This window comes from Nicotiana tabacum, chromosome 18 (assembly GCF_000715075.1).
Source record: "Nicotiana tabacum cultivar K326 chromosome 18, ASM71507v2, whole genome shotgun sequence".
NCBI lineage: Eukaryota > Viridiplantae > Streptophyta > Magnoliopsida > Solanales > Solanaceae > Nicotiana > Nicotiana tabacum.
The window spans coordinates 130,622,444-130,630,303 of NC_134097.1; positions in this window are offsets into that span (position 1 = coordinate 130,622,444).

Sequence of the window (7,860 nt, forward strand, 5' to 3'; positions counted from 1 at the left end):
TCATTGGTTATATAAGCAGTTGCACCACTATCCAACTACCAGAAATTCAAAGGAACGTGAACAAGACTAATTTCAAAGTAGACCAAAACCAAAATATTACCTGATTTCTTTTTCGTAGGACAACCAACTTTCTTATGACCTACTTGTTTTCAATCCCAACACTTGATTTCTTTCTTAATTACAGCTTAAGGACCAAGAGGATTATGAGACTGACCTTGGTTAACACCAGGCTTATTAGTATGACCGCTATTACTACCTGGTGTGAGTACGTGCTTTTTGCTTCACGGAAACTACTCCAAAAGAAATCAAAAAAATAAAACAAATGTCCTTTAGGTACAGTTTTAAGAATTTGCGTGGCATCTTTGGATAATTGTTTGTATTGTTGTCTGTGAATGTTTATCTTGTTTTAATTAATTAAAAATACAAAAATATATGTTGCATACACATTTAGGATTTAATTGTGCTCTTATGAATTAACTGAACCATGTTTTGTTTCTAAAAGAAAGAAAATCACAAAATATGTATTTGTTGCATTTTTGTCGTTTTATTATCCAATTGGGTGATTTTGTTTTTATTTTATTATTAATATTTAATCTTGTGTGTCAATTATTATTTAGGTTTAATAAATATTTTTAATTTAATTTTGATTTTAAAACTTATTTTAGAATTTTTGGTAATTAGGAATTAAAAAGGAAAAAGAAAAACAAGTGAAATAAGAAACACATTCGGAACTGGGCCATTTTTTGGACCCAAAATCAGGCCTAAAACACCCATTTACCCGGACCAATATGCCTGATCTCTCAGAGGACTCAAACAACGCCGTTTAGGCATCTCAAATCTGAACCATTGATCAAACAGATCAAATGGTCCAGTTCAGCCCCAGCATTGGTTCAAACGACACCGTTTCAGGTGATTAAATCTGAGCCATCCGTTCCTTTTGATCTAACGGTCCCAGGCTCCCCCCATAACCCGGTCCATTTCACCCCGGGTCGACCCAGTCTCGCAGCATGGCCAAACGATGTCATTTCCTATTAGTAAAATGATCCAGGCCATTGATCGTGATTGATCCAACGGCCAAGATCAAACGCCCCCTCCCGTATATAACCCTAATCCCTTCCCCCACGCCCCCAAACCAAACCCCCCTCGCCCCATCGTCTCTCTCAGACCCTTCAGAGACGCCCCCCCAAACCCTAACCGCCCTCGTTCCCTTCGCCTGAAACCCGGCGGCAACAACGCCGCCGATCACCAAATTAACACCCCTAAGACATCTGACCACCCTCGTTACGAATCCGTTAACTGTTTGCCTCGAATCAACCTCTAGCTTCTCGAATCTTCAATCGAAGATTCGAGCGAAACCTAAACCTACCCCAATCAGTCCCAAACTCACACCACGGCACCCCCTGACCTCCCTCGTGCCCAAAATACCTTTGGCCTGGTTCGAATCTTGCTAGAACCATTTGAACCCCAAATGGAACCAAGACCCCTATGAAGACCAAACCTGGGTTTTGTCCGAAAATAAAGGAATTTGGGCGTCTAATCGACTTTAGTCGAAATGTTCTCCGTTGCGAACACTCGATTAAGGTCCGTTCGACCTCAAAAAGTTCGAGTCAAGAGTTCGACCTGGGTTCGTCTAGTTTCTATTTTGTTAAGGTACCTTTTTCTCCTTTCTTCTTCTATTATTGTTACGTTTAATTGTATTTAGTTTAGTTATAATACAGTTTTTTTTCATTGCTTCTTCCTCTTTTCCAATCAGACCTTTTTATTTGGTCGAGTCTGCTTCTGTTCATGGTCGAATATATGCTATTAGCCATGTAATTTGTTAGTTTATAAGTTCCCTATTTTTGTCAATACCACTCGAATCACTTGTTGGTCTGTTTATTCTGATTGTTTGTTGTTAACTGCTAAATGTTATAGCCTGTGTAATCAATAAGCGTCGTCGATTAGTCTTTTAGGCTTGAATGTTATGTTAACATGATAATAGTTCAACCTTTGGTTCATACCAGTATGTTTACCATCCTGCATCTTATATGTACTTGAATAAGAGTTGTGTTTGCTCATTCCCTATATTTGGTTTGACCTCCTGTTCTTTATAGTTGTTCGCATGAACCTCCTTCCTTGATTCATACTGCTTCAATTTTGGCTTGTATTATTGAATCCTTGCTTAATCACTGGGTCTGAGTTGATCAGGATTGGTTCCCAATATGATCAACTCATTCCCTTTGATTGATGCCATGTTTGAAATGATCTGGTCTTCTGCTCTGAATCACTGTGTGAATTTGATAGTGGGAATTGGTTTATAGCTGTAGTAATTTAGTGATCAATTAGAAATTAGTTGTTAGGGTTACAACTCATAGAGTTTTAATAACAGATCAATGAAGTTTAGGGCAGGACAGTAATACCCAGGAGTTAAAGGGGTAATTTTGGGATTTAGCAGGTCTGCAAGTGGACTAACTTAAGGGTCTGTTTAGTGGATAATAGATACCATTAGTTTAATATCAATGGGGAACATAACATGATAGTATGAGAGTTAATAGGAATACTATAATAACCCATAGTTTTGATTGAAATAATAGGGAACAAGGCATTCAAGTGTGGGGAACTAAATAACTTCAAACATGAAGACATCAAGTAATGGGATTCAAAGGGGGGTGGGCAGTTAGAATTTGATAATTTCAAGGCAGAGATAGCATGCCTGTTTTTGGGTTATAAATAGAGTCATTTAAGACAGATTTAGGGGCTGGTTTTTTTGGAGAAGAAAAGATCAGTTTTCTTTCAGTTTTTTTCAGAGAGTCTAGGCTGGATTTTTAACATTTAAAAGTTCAGTAATTTGAGAAAAAAAACAGGCTGGTTTTTAATCCTAAAAGGGTTAGTGTTTGAGAGCTAAGAAACTGAAAAGTGAGGTCTTTTCTTTTACTGCTGAATATCAAAACTAGTATTGTTACTGTTTCATTGGTGTTGCTGGTTGGTATTTCTGGGGTTTCAATTTGTTTTCCTGAGTTTGCTATTGGTTATTTGCTACTGTTTCATTGGGTGCTGCAGGAATTCTGTTGGTTGTTTTCTTTCTAATCTGTTACTGGGTTGTTCTGTTACTATGTTGTTGGGTATTGCTGTTGCTGTTTGCTACTGCTCTGCTGATCCTCCTTTTCTTCTTCTATTGTCTATTACCAGGTACACTTTCGAATCACACTGTGATGTAGCTGTGAGATGTAAAGTGAAAAGAAAATGCTCGAGTAGTGGAGTACTTAGTGCATCTGTAATTTAGTAGATAAATGATAAGTTGTATAGTATATCTTTATAACCCAATGAAGAATGTGGGTTGTGGAGTTTGTATCTGATAAGGACTGTATTGGACCATTAATTTGCCTTTCTTAGTTGCAAATTTAGTAGTTTAATACCAACTTTAGTAGCATAGAATTAAAAAATCAAACTTCCAAGTTAACTGTGCTTTTCCCGAATAGTTAAGCATGCCCATTATTGTCAAGCTGTTTAGTTAAATCAGTGGAGTAAGATGAAGATAGCATGAGTTTGTTCTATTGAACCTGCCTGTTTAAACTTGTTAGTTTCACTAGCTATGAAGGTTTTAATATTGTCAACAGTAGGTAGATAATGATTGTTGGCAGCCCATTTGCTCAAAAGTTGAAATATATCGGGTTTGGCTTCATCATGTAAAGCAATTGGCAATAGCCTGTGTATGTTAAATCAGACTCGAATACGCTTCTGTGAGTCGAACGCTGAACTTGGCCCGAATAACGCATGAAATCTGGTCGTAGGAAACAGGCTCGATCACAAGACCATCCTTAAAAATCATACAATAGAGTTAAGTAACAATTGGTTGGGACCTTCATTTTGTGTTTAGAGACGAACTTAGTAGAAAAAATGTAGTCACTTTAGGATCGTCCTTTTAAAATAAACGAGATGAGCCTCGCCAAATAAAATGCACAGATTGCGGGGCCCTCACAAATGTATGTATTAATTACTTAGAACTCGGTATCGGCCGCTTAGCGAACTTCACGGCTTTTTCCCAAAATAACCACGCGTTAGTCTCTTTAGGCGCGTGCTTTAAATAACATTACCTTCTCAAAACTGGGTGCACATTTATGTGACCCAAATCCAAATCTCAACGAAGTCGAAATGCGTCGCTAATCACGGGTACATTGATTGTGGCATGGTTCGAGATGCATTTCCACGACGTTGCAAATTCCTTTTCTAAATATAATGAATGAGACGAGCCTCGACAAACAAAAATACACATGCTGCGGGGCCCTCTATACGTGTTGGTAAAATTACTTAGACTTCGGGATGAGTCGTTTTGCAAAATTTCATGGCCTTACCCAAAATAATGATACGCTAGTCGCTTTAGGCGCGCCTTTACTAATTTACTTTCTTAAGCTCGGGTGCACATTTATGCGATCCAAATCCAAATCTCAACGGAGTCGAAATGTGTCGATAACCACGGGTACATTGATGTGATGTGGTTCGAGATACGTTCTCACAACGTTGCAATTCTCTGTTAAAATAATAATAATAATAATAATAATAATAATAATAATAATAATAATAATAATAATAATAATAATAATAATAATAATAATAATAATAATAATAATAATAATAATAATAATAAAAAAATCGGTAAAGAGTTAAAACTTGCATATAAGCTCATAATTGTTAAAATCAGATAAATAAGCCGAATGTGACAGTTGAGCGACCGTGCCAGAACCACGGAACTCGGAAATGCCTAACACCTTCTCCCGGGTTAACAGAATTTCTTATCCGGACTTCTGCATCGCGGACTGTAATACAGAGTCATTCTTTTCCTCGATTCGGGATTAAACTGGTGACTTGGTACACCCTAAATCTCCCAAGTGGCGACTCTGAAATAAATAAACAAATACCGTTTCGATTGTCCTTTAATTGGAAAAACTCCCTCTGCGCCCCTTGCGGGCGCGGGTAAAAAGGAGGTGTGACAGCTCTGGCGACTTTGTTGGGGACACAAACCCAGAATCTCTGGTCCAGGGTTCAAGAATTCGAGCTTAGATAAATTGTTATATTTGGTTTTATGTGATTCTTTTACATGTTTGGGCCTAATGTGCTAAATGATGCTTTTACCGCTTTGATATTATCTGAACTGTATATAAACTGTGCCAAAACCCTTCTCTTCTTACCTCCGGGGATGTGCTTACTGGTTGAGACCTCCTATTCTGTTAGTGTCATACCCTGAAATAAGAAAGAGGTCGGACAAGTTACAAAGCCGGACGATCTCGTGGGTCCCCAGTACGTTGTCCCCTCCTCGACTCGAGTTGTCCGCTCGGGTACACAGTCTATAACAAATACCTAGGATTTGAACCTAGAATAACGTGACTTCATGCCGGATCCCTAGTAGGAACGATTTTTTGCATCATGTTGCATTTGACTTAGGGGACTCAACATAGGGGTTGGGTCCGTCTAGGACTAGCAACCTGAAATGAAAAAGACCATCCTGATGCATCTTATTTGTTTTCCGCGCATTTATTTGCTTCGGACTTGCATGTTGACCGACTTTTGAATGTTTTGAGGAAAGAGAAATAGTAGGATGAGGGTTAAAGAGAGTTAATCGCCTGTTTTGAAAAAACCAATGTCCAAATAGTGTCGAAACTCTGCCGAATTTTTTAGAAAATAAAAAAAAGAAAAAAAGAAAAAGGTGTTTTGTTTATGAAACCGGGTCTTTTATTTCAATTTGAAAAAAAGAAGAAAAGAGTCAATAATAAATCGAGTAATGCCATTTTTGGCAAAATTAGCCGAATGTTCCCGAAAGGGACGCTGGAAGGCTGACTTTGCATAAACGACCACTTTTAGGCATTTTTGGATTTTTGACCGGTTGACTCACCTAGCTTTAAAATCTTCGTTCTCGAAGTGCTGAAAAGCCGTGTTCTGAACCGGATCTTCCTTTAATCTGTGGAAAATTAAGAAATAGTCAATTTGTTGAGTCAAATAAATTTTATTTCTTAATCACCTTAATAAATGTGCAGGATGAGCACGATGCAGAATGAACCTTTTTCAACAATGACTAAAATCTCTTTCGAGTTGCGGCTATGGCGGGATGATTTAGGTGGTAAGGGGCAAGATGAGGTCAAGAAATATCTGAAAGGTCTTACGGGTTTATTGGAAATCCAACCTCGGGGGGGGGGGGGGGATATCATAAGAGCTTTGGTCACCTGCTGGGACCCGGCACATAATGTCTTCCACTTCCCCGATTTTGAACTCACCCCGACTTTGGAGGAAATAGCTGGGTACATCGGAAATGCTGAAGTTTCAATAAGGCAAAAATATCTGGTTGCTCCAAGAGCTGTCACCGCACATCGGTTCTTAGATAAAGATACCCAGGATGGTCCATAACCCAGATTTGGCCGCAGGTTTTTGTAATCCGCGCTTCATATACGACAAATACGGTCATGTCGGAGGATTCAACAATCCGGGTAACAAGTTATGCAGCAAAAGTAACCATCAGAAATGGGATGAGCATAGACGAGTGGCTTTTATGATAACCTTTTTGGGCCTTTTGGTGTTTCCAAGGAAAGACGAAAACATTGATTTGAATATAGCCGAGGTCGTCAGTACCTTACTCACTCAAGATGAAAGCACTCTGGCACCTATGATAGTATCTGATATCCTCCGAGCTCTCACAGCCTGCAAAGCCAGAGGGAACTTTTTCGAGGGGTGTAACTTGTTGCTACAAATATGGATGACTGAGCATCTCTACCACCGTTCCCAGCTCTTGAGTTATGGTGCCTAAAAGAAAACTTGCATAGAAGAATTCCACACAAGAATCAAGAGGGTCAGTCTACCCGAGGGAGTTACGGCGTGGACATCATTCTTTCGGACCCTCACCGCCAGCCAAATACAGTGGACGCTAGGATGGTTGCCCGTTGATGAAGTCATATATATGCCTGCTGCTAGGACCCACTTTCTATTGATGGGGCTCAATAACATTCATCCCTACGCGCCATATAGGGTTTTGATACAACTCGGGAGATGCCAAACAGTGCCACAGGAGGAAGATCTTAGTGCTCAAGTAATTGAGATTAGCCCTGACGAACAGTTTCCTAAAGCAAGAGTCCGTCAGATTTGGAGTGAATGCCAATATTTAAAAGCAGATAGTTGCGTGCGGGATCGGGCCAAAGGCGAAGTGGCGCAAGGATAAATTGCTTGGTACAGGAGAGAACTTGAGCACGAAAGGCCGACTAAAAGACCCCATCTCCAGGAGTTCGTCAAGGCGTCGCAAGAACAGTGGGATTGGTTGGCTAAAGAACACGAGTACAGGGTGACAATAGGCAAGTTGGAGAAGCAAGTTATGGATTTGAAATTTGAGAAAGATTTGCATATTGCTGCAGATGAGGGAGAAAGGAGAAAACTAGCTCAGGAAAACGAGGTCCTCAAAACTCAAATCCAGGAAATGAAAATAGCTGCCATAAGCCAGGAGAGAAGCCAGGCTGATAAAAGGCTCATAAACGGTCTAAAGAATAAAGTCCTCGAGTATCAATAAGACCTAGAAAAATCTAAAGCTGGTCTAGCGAGAATCCAGGTGAAATGGATAAAGAAGACGGAAGAGCAAGTACGGTTCATGCAATAAATGAAGAGGGACTACGAAGAGCGGATCTTCAGACAAGCCCGAGATGCCAGAACAGATAGGAAGCTCTACTATGATCTGATGGCCCGAATGAAGAAACAGATGAATGAGTTTCAGGATCAACTCTTGTACAACACTCAAGTGCTGGAGACACGGAATCAACAAATAGAGAGATTGCTTATGGAAAAGGACAAAATCAAGGGAAGAATCGACGATATCGGGCACTACATCACCATAAAGTGCCTAGCTTGTGA